At 35.2% G+C, this 9711-nt stretch overlaps 1 pseudogene; it reads left to right on the top strand.

Moving 5' to 3' along the window:
* The first annotated feature begins 6335 nt into the window (after positions 1 to 6335).
* LOC108765518 (uncharacterized) lies at positions 6336 to 8712 on the top strand (annotated as a pseudogene).
* Positions 8713 to 9711: the final 999 nt, after the last annotated feature.

Raw genomic sequence — 9711 nt, 5'->3', positions numbered from 1 at the left:
TATAATATATATATATATAATATGTATAAATCAGAGTAGTTGAACTAGTTTTTTACCCTTTGAGAAAATTATCGACTGCACATGGTAATTACCGACTTAGTGGTGCGTACAGATACCAATCCACATCCTATTCCTTTTATTGTGCGGAGCCCCTATTTCTGCCCAGATAACCAAGCATCCGATATCCGCGCCAACCCGCACAAGATACCGCTACCGTACTGTTACTGTACTGCCACGAGGTGGCGGTGTACGGTGTAACTGTACGGTAGCAGTACAAAAAGTGTACATGATATTATAATACAGCGTATCAACACTGTACCTGTACTGCATACTGTTTAGGTATATCATGATACATAACTCATACCGTATCAATACGGCGTACCATTATCGACAGGAGAGAGACTGTGGAGGCCTCTAGTCGAAGACGATATACATGATAACTGGTACTGCGAAAGTACAGCGTATGATTGCCTAACCTGAAAATAGTCATTATAACATTAAAATTATATATTTAACAGTAACTGACTGGATGTTCAGTGAACTTTCGTGGATCATCAAAGTGCAGCGGTTTCCAAACGATCTCAGAAGTCAAGCAGAGTAAGTGGCGGTATGCAATCGGATGGGGTGGACCGCTTCGAAGTATTATGAAATTAAGTTCCCGAATTCAAGGAAAATCTTTTTTTTTCGGTTTCCAAACGATCTCAGAAGTCAAGCAGAGTAAGTGGCGGTATGCAATCGGATGGGGTGGATCGCTTCGAAGTATTATGAAATTAAGTTCCCGAATTCAAGGAAAATCTTTTTTTTTTTTTTTTTCATTATAATTTTATGATGTGTACTCTGGAATAAGATAATGAATCAATAATAATACTCATTTTAGCAATAAAACTATAAAATTAATTAATTGTAATATAACACGTGTGTTATATTACAGTTATATTGTTGAGTGGGAAATTACAATTAACGGGTACGTTACAAGTAACTTTGTGTTAGCTGGGATGCGTACCTAAGGCATACATTATCGGTACGGCGTACCAAAAGTACGGTGTACCGATACTGTACCCTTTAGGTACGCACGTACCTGACACCCTGACAGGTACGGTAATCGGCACGCATAGTACGCCGTACGCTCACCGTACTAATACCGTGGAGGTATTTTGCTATCTGGGTAAGACTGAAGTCCCATGAGGTGTATTTACCGCGTATCGCGTAACCGCGTAATCAATCAGAAGCGATTCGCTGTTGTGGTTTCGCGTTTTACTGATTATTGATTGGTTACGCGATTACGCGGTAAATACACCTCATGGGACTTCAACCTTAGGGTGCCGTCCCATCACTAAACTATATAACACTGGAATGGGCATCTCCGCTGTGATACATAAAAAATCATGGCCGCTATTGATCAGCCGCCATTTTGATTTGAGCTGATATTGGGCGAATCAGGAGCTTTCAGGTGCTCATGCGCACTTATGTTTAGTGTATTTTAGTAAGGCGCATATGGCATATGGGACGGTGATCGTTGGTGATCGTCTACCGGCGTGATCGGACGTGTTATTGCGTCATCATTTTTGGAAAGTGTGACCGGCTTTAAACGCGCAAGTGAGTTTATGTTACTCTTTTAGACTTTCGTATCCTGCATATTCTCACGCGAAGAAGAAGTAAGACGCATATGTCAGCAAGATTATCGTGTGTGAGGTTATATTTGAAGGATTATAAAATCGCGTGACTGTCTACAAAGCATCAACATGAAGTGCTGTGTGCCTGGATGTGGGCAGAGAAGTAAAAAGGGCCTTTCATTTCATAGGTAAAAATAATTAAAGTGACATTATTTTTGTTTATATATCATTCATATAGATTTCTATAAATCAATAGTACATCGATCGATACATCGATCGCAACGCGCGCGCGAACACTTCTGATTCACTTAATACTACCTCAAATCAAAATGGCGGCTGATCAATAGCGGCCACGAATTTTCCTCGATGCCCATTCCAGTGTTATATAGGGTATATTCGGAGAGCTCACTACCAGCGCTATCGAATCGTTCTGTCTTTGTTTTTCGTCTAATAAATGACAAGGATAGAGTAATGCGGTAGTGCTGGTAGTGAGCTCGCCGAACGCACCCATAATTCAGTGCGTCCCATGTACACGGAATCGGAACGACGGAACGGATTTCTTACTAGAAATATGTCCACTAGTATATTCCGTTCCGTAAGCAATTTTTCTACTGCATCGGAACTACCGGAATCATGGTCAGAACAATATAAAAACAATATGGAATCAACGGAATGTAATGTCGATTGCAATCCGCGGCTATTGTTGATGGTTGAGAATTTGACAACTACGAAGAAGAAAATTAATAATAATTCTTATTTTTCAATACATGTTCTTGTTTTACATATGTATATCTATATATATATATATATGTAGTCCAACTAATGCCAGCAGTTTTTCAAATAATTCCGATGTCATTCTGAAGTAATTGAAGTGAATTTCCGAAATCGTATTAACCGCCCGAAAAAACAACGTTTCGAGAAAAACACGTTTAAAGTTTTTTTCATAGATTTTTTTCGCATCTTTAAATCTTTCTACATAACAATATAGGATTCCCTTGATAAGATCCAAATTCAACGTACGGTACTGTCCCTTTTCTTGGATCGGAAAACCAAGCAAGGGCATAATAAGAAGGATTCCCTTTGAATTTCCAAGCAGCTGTTCACAACAACTGTTTGCCTAATTCCCTTATTCAGCTCTGCTACCATAGAGTCCCTATAAGAGAGTCAAGACGTAAGACCGGAAGGACGCCATTGCTGGGGGCCGGCCGGAAACAGCACAAATAACACGTGACACAAATAGACGCGTTCGCGCCTGTTTGTACTATTACACCATGAAACAGTTGCTCACACTAATTCACAGATTCATTAACACATCGAAAGCGCCTAGAAATGGCGGCGACCAATCACGAGGGCGTCGCCCCTCATGTCTTGACTCTCTCATAGGGACTCTACGCTACCAGCGCTTCGAGCGTCACTTGACTTTTGGCTGTAGAATCGTTAATTCTTCCAATTTCTTTTTGAAAATTTTACAGCGTATTCTTAAAATATTGTACAATAAAAATATGCAATAAAATAAATAGATTTTTTTGAAAATTTTACATCAGAATGTACCCTTAAAATGAGTTTTTTAGAGTACATAGAAAGAAGAATTTTGCTGAACTATTAAAAAATTTAATTAGATACAGATCTCCGCTAGCTATTGCCAATTCCATTGAGTGTCTTTCTAATTTCTTAATACATCTTAACACAAACGTACAGAAATGCACAAAGTGTAATATTGTGTACAATTCAATTGGAATGTGAACAGTTTCGAATAGAGTTAAATGTAGCTTTCCCCGCCTGTATTAAAAAAAAAAGTAAAAATGTCGGTCACTCAACATCCTCCAATCTTATTTATAGCCGTCGTGGTTAGTAACATGTAATTATCATTAGAAAACACAAGCTTACACAGCCCTCGTTTAACAATGAGTACAAATGTATAGTGTTGTGTCGATGATAATTGGACGGCAATTGGGACGCAACTTGTGTACACGAAAGTGATCTAGAGATATTGCAACTGGAAAGCACCCATTGATTGGTGTCTATTGCTACAAGCCCGTCGCAAATTTCTAGAGTCTGACCGAAACCACATTTTAACCTCCGGCCAAAAACAAAACCGAAATTTAGATAAGTCTTAAGGCCATTCTACATTGGTCGTATCGTAGCGTCGGAATCGTCGTAAGCATCATACGACTTAAAAATTGAAGCATTGGATTGGCTGAAGCAACAAGCTTGTGACTTGCGACGTCTACGATACGACCAATGTAGAATGGCCTTTACTAAAAAGAAGAGAGAAAGAGAGAAGCCAACGAAGTCACATTTTTTCCGGCTGAAGTCGAACTCGACATTTTTGAATTAATTTTACAGAGACCGTATGATTTTCAAAAATCATGACAAATTTATGTACTCTTGAAAAAAAAGATTTTATAAAAATTTCTAACTATAATAATATTGCATCCTCAACTTTTAAAGAAATCAAATCACAGTTATTATTAGAATCACATTAAAGTTTGTACTCAAATTGTCTTAAGCTTAATCAACAAGTTATTAATTAAAATCGAACAGTTGTTTTTTAAACGCTCATCAGTGTGATGCAATTTGTACTACAGTTTCAGTTTACCCACCGAAATTTTCTCTTAATTTCTAACGAAATTGAAATCAAACCGAAACCCTGATTTTTTACCGAAACTGATCGAATCCGAAACCAAAACTGAAATTTCGTTAAATCTCGGGCATGACTGCTCTCAGGCTTCTCTGCTTTAGTTCAAAATGTTTGAACTGATTGATCAATACGGTACCATGATATAAAAGATAGGAGTATGTTCATGCGCATGACAGCTCCCGAAAATTGATCAATACGGTACCAGGATATAAAGACAAAGGTATGCTTACGTGCATAATAGCTCCAGATAACCAATCAGAAGTGAACCCTGATTATACATCATCACTAAGGAGGTGATCCCGATTGATCATGGCTCGATTGGACACCACCAATCACAGCGATCGGTGCTTAGGAGCTTTGTAGTCTCAAGCGCTGTGAGTGGCTCGTGTTCAATTGAGCCGTGTCCAACTGGGTGCCACCCATCATTAAGCAGCAAATTTCAAAGTTTATATACCCGGTACTGTGACATACAACTTGAATTACAGTATCTTCAATAAGATTTATTTTTCAATATGATTTTTCGTAGTTAAATTCAAATAGCTTACATTAAAAACGTATAATTCAAAGAATAATTTATTTATACTATTTTGTAAAAAAATAAACATTGCATACATGCGTTGATATTAACGATATTATTCAAACTAGTTTTATATTCTCGTCACGGACGCAGAAACTGTGAAAAAAATTTGTATAATGTAAGGTGATTTTATATTTTTAATAACGATTAATACTTTTTATAAGAAACAATTCACAACATTTACCTAGAAAAATACGAGGTTATCTGAAAACTTTCTTTGTATTCTCTTTATAAAACAAAGAAAATATATATGTAAAAGGCTGTTTAAGATTCTTATCTAATTTACTAGCTCAGTCAACAAATACCAGTATATAATTCCGTTTCTGTACATACAATACATTGTATGATCGTCTTTCTTCGAACATTTATATTTTATTGTCAAAAATGTGAGCATAATTAGAGATTCTCTAGATGCTTCTCTGAACGCAAGGTTCATTCATCCAGACGATCCGTGACGAGACGAACGACATTTATTCGAGTAGTCGCGACGCTTGCGTGGACGCTGTGATGTCACGGCGATCGATTCGACGTTGCTGTGCTTTGGCGTGATGTGATTGTTTGGTATTATTTCCGGAAGGGTTGTCTCGCGGCGGGGATTGCTTTCCCAATGACGCGCGCCGGAGTCGGACGGAGGCAAGAGAGTATGAGCTGAACCGCCGAGGGTGGCGCATCCCTATACGCTCGCAGGATTAATCCTTTCTATGGTCACGGGCATGACAAGTAAGTCCTTTTCTTTATTTTTTGGTCATAATGATCGGAAAATATCAACAATTTTATTCTTGATTAAATTTTATTCTTGATAAATCGTTTCACGCATTTATAATATGTATTTTTAATATGTATATAATATGATATTGTAATGATTATTCATTTTAATATTTTGTTCTATTATAATTATATCTATTCCTTTATCAAAATTTTGTGTATTTTCGGCTTTTTTATACATATAAAATTTTATACATATAAAAATAATTCTTCTTCAATTTTGGTTTATTTTATTATAACATATTTTCCTTTTATTTTGACACACGGTGGTGTATTATATTTTCTCTGATACCACAATTACCATCGATAACTTTCAGTTATGTCCTTTGATCATACGCTCGCATTTAGCGTACGATATATTCTCCGATGCGCGGCATGGGCGTGGCCCTCGGTCAGCAGCTTCTAATGTAGTTGTTCTATTCACTTCTAATTCACTGGAAAAAGAGATAATAAAATTATAAACTAACTTTTGTAATTGTTAATGGACGTGGTAAAAAGCAAAAATTCTAGCTATGGACTGTTTTACAATCAGATATAAAGGCAAAAATAAAGTAGATTCTGAAAAACAATGAGGAATTTATAGATAGTTCGTATTATAAATTCGTATTATATTATTTCTTTTCAATGAATTATTCAATGGCTTCTTTATTATTTCACTTGTATAATACATTAATTGCATACACGAATTTCTTTGTAGATGCAGAGCAGGATAATACCGCTCTAAATCGTGCGTTCGAGTATGAATAACGATAAACTATCAGCCCGTCAAATCGCCATTTGGCCATTGCTCATGCGTATCGTCTCATGCGAATTAATGAAGAAATGGATGCCTGGACAGAGCTCGGCAAACTTAAACAGCGAATTATTGCAAGTAAGTTATATTTAATATTTGAAATGTGGGTTTTCGAGATCAATTATATATTCCATTCATTTCATACTGTTTCTTCCCAATTAATCCTTATTATTTAGATAAATATATTTAATAATAAATATATTTAGGTCGACAGATCTGGGTAGCGATCATATAACTTTTTCTTTAGAAGAGAATCGTGAAAAGTGATTTTTATGTACATATACACACATACATACAAAAAATTTTATTTTTCACGTTTCCGCTCTAGAGATAAAATTACATGATTGTTACTTTGTGATCTTGACTTTTCGTATGAATGTATCAGTTTTCTATAAGGTTGCTTGGAAAATTTAATTATGAAGAAAGGAATATGAAATGAATGGAATATAAAATCCATCTCGAAAAATCGGAAAAAATCATATAATTTCATTTAAAAAATAGAGATAATCTTCATGATCTCGAAAAATTAATTTTCTTTGTAATATATGAATGAAATATAAAAAACTGATCGGCGTACTGGGCAGTTCTCGACGAGCTCTGACGAAAAGTATGAGGTGAAAAAGCGATTGGGCCAACGGTTTTCGAGATATTGGAACATTTGAACTCTATCATTGAAAATTTTCTAAGTCCGACATCGAAAATTTTTTGAGAGTACTCAGTAGTTCTGTTCGGCGTTCTGGGCAGTTCTCGACGAGTCCTGACGAAAAGTATTAGGTGAAAATGCGATTGGATGGCTACATAAGGAGATATGTGCTTTTGCAACCAATTTTTCAAATTTTGTTTGAAGTACATATCTCTTTTATTTTGGGTCTGTGTTGATTTTAATCGTTTAGAACTCTTCGAAATAGACAGAATGACAATTAACATGTGACAGAACTATTGTATAAAAAAAGTTTTTCAAAATTTTTTAATTTTTTTTTTATAAATTTTGTTGTATGTCAAAATTGTTTTTTTTTTATTAGGAACTCTAGGTATTCACAAAATAAAGCTATTAAGTTGCTCAGAACTATTCGAGCTCGAATTTCGATAAAAAGTTAGCACCCCATTTTTAAAAAATTGTTTAAAAATTGTTAGTAAGGGAATTGAGTTAAAAAGTACAGAGAACTCTTCGTATCGTTGAAAGGAAGTAGGAACTCTATTCAGAACTATTGTATCTAAAAATTGATTTTTCAAAAATTTTTAATTTTTTGGGGATTTTTCAAAAATTTCTTTTATGTATCAGGAACTCTAGGTATTCACGAATTGAAGCTATTGGGCCGCTCAGAACTATTGGATCTCGATTTTCGATGAGAAGTTAGCACCCCATTTTTTAAAAATTGTTTAAAAATACTTATTAAGCGGAACTCTTGTTATAAATTATATAGTACTCTTTGTCTCGTCAAAAAGAAACGGGAACTCTAATCAGAACTCCTGAGTACTATAGTTGGGGTGCTAACTTCACATACCCGTTTCTGGTATGTAATGATCTTCGTAAATTTCTAATAATATGCAAACTACTATGGAGGTATTAAATATACTACAGTGTTTCGAATTTCAATTTATTTGCATAGGAGTGTCTTAAATTCCGTTCCTTGGCAACTTCCTCGGCCGTGCATAACCACTCTTAACAAACTGACAAGGGTAGCGAGGATACGGCTACATAGGCATTCTCAGACGTTCCCAGACGCAATCGATGAAAATGCGAATGCAGGTCAGTAGCTTATATTCAACATAAAATACATTTCATATTTTTTATTTAAAGTAACATTATGACAGTCTGATTTCGAAAATGTATTATTTAAAATGAATTTTCTAAAGTACATAGAAAGAAGAATTTTGATGAACTATTAAAAAATTTAGCTAGATACAGATCTAAAAACAAGTTGATTAAACTAATAAAATAATTTTACACAAATTAAACAGGTTGTGCAATGTTGCAAAAAATGTTGACATTCTAATTGGGCGTTCTGATTTTGAAATAAAATTATTTTCGGATGTATATAAGATATACTACGCAAAATATTTAGACTATACTTCAGCAAAACTGTTTCTTTTTCATGTATGTAAATCGGCGAAATAAACAATTTATAAAAATTTGTAGTCGTACCAAGATCCTATTCAACAAATCCCTGAAGAGGAGGAGAGCTTGCAGAAGAATCGCTAGCGCCGATTGCCAATCAGAGAGTTCCAGAGGAATAGTCCAGCTAGTAAAGCCTTCACTAGAATTAGATACCTTGGCAATTGTCAATTTCAGCCATTAGCCGAGAGATTCGTCAAAAGATAGATTCGTGACGCAATTGACACGTTTGCAGATGTACTCACAAGATTGTGACGCAGATGGATATGCCAAGCTCAAGAAGCATATCTGCTGCTACATCATTGGCATCGTCGTGCAATCGCGTCGTATCTAAGCGACCAGTGACAGTGCTGAAGATGTCGGTGGTCCAAGAGGTGTAGAAGTCGAAGAAAGAAAAAGTACGAGAGAAGAAGCGAAAAAAAGCAGAAAAGGTACAACAAAAGGAGGAAGAAAAGGCAGAAAAAAACTCGACAAAACGTAGCAAAGAAGCTGGCGAAAGAAGAGAAGAGAAGAGAGCGAAGAAAGAAACAAAAGCAGGGCGAAAGAAAGCCGAGGAGATTCCTCTTTTGAGGGACTAAAACTAAGGTCTGACTGATAGAATAAAAATCTCGACACTTCGAACATCATAATACAGGTATCCTACAAGGTTCTCATAGATTGACAACATTTTTCGATATCTTATATCTTACAAATACATGAAAAGAACGGTTCTTCTGATTGTAAGTTTGTCACAAGCATCAAATTTCTTCAATAAAAGTAATAAATGGGACATATAAGAATCAGTTATACAAATTGTAAAAAAAAGGTAAATCGAAACATATAATACACCGACTATAATTAAATTCGGATAATATAGTTCTTAATATTATATTACATTTGAACCGTGTAGAATATTATAATTTGACATTAAGAGATTTTGGTTTCGATTAATTAAATTAAATTATATTATATTGAATTTAATTTAATAATTGAGAATTCTTTAGGATACCTGTATTATAATGCTTCATAGCTCGAGATTTTTAATTTAATTTATTTAAAATATATTCTGATTCCCCTAGTAAGTTTAATATTAGGTGTACAACTTTGCTTCCGCCGTTATCTTATAGATGGTTTTATCGGTAAGTGGTGGTCGAAATAAATAGATCATAGACGTCATGCAATAAACTTGGTCATCTATCAATATAACCCCATAGAAACATTAGTCGA

The sequence above is a fragment of the Trachymyrmex cornetzi genome, unplaced genomic scaffold (genome assembly GCF_001594075.2).
Source record: "Trachymyrmex cornetzi isolate Tcor2-1 unplaced genomic scaffold, Tcor1.1 scaffold5, whole genome shotgun sequence".
Lineage (NCBI taxonomy): Eukaryota > Metazoa > Arthropoda > Insecta > Hymenoptera > Formicidae > Trachymyrmex > Trachymyrmex cornetzi.
This window is presented reverse-complemented; position numbering and strand designations above follow the sequence as displayed.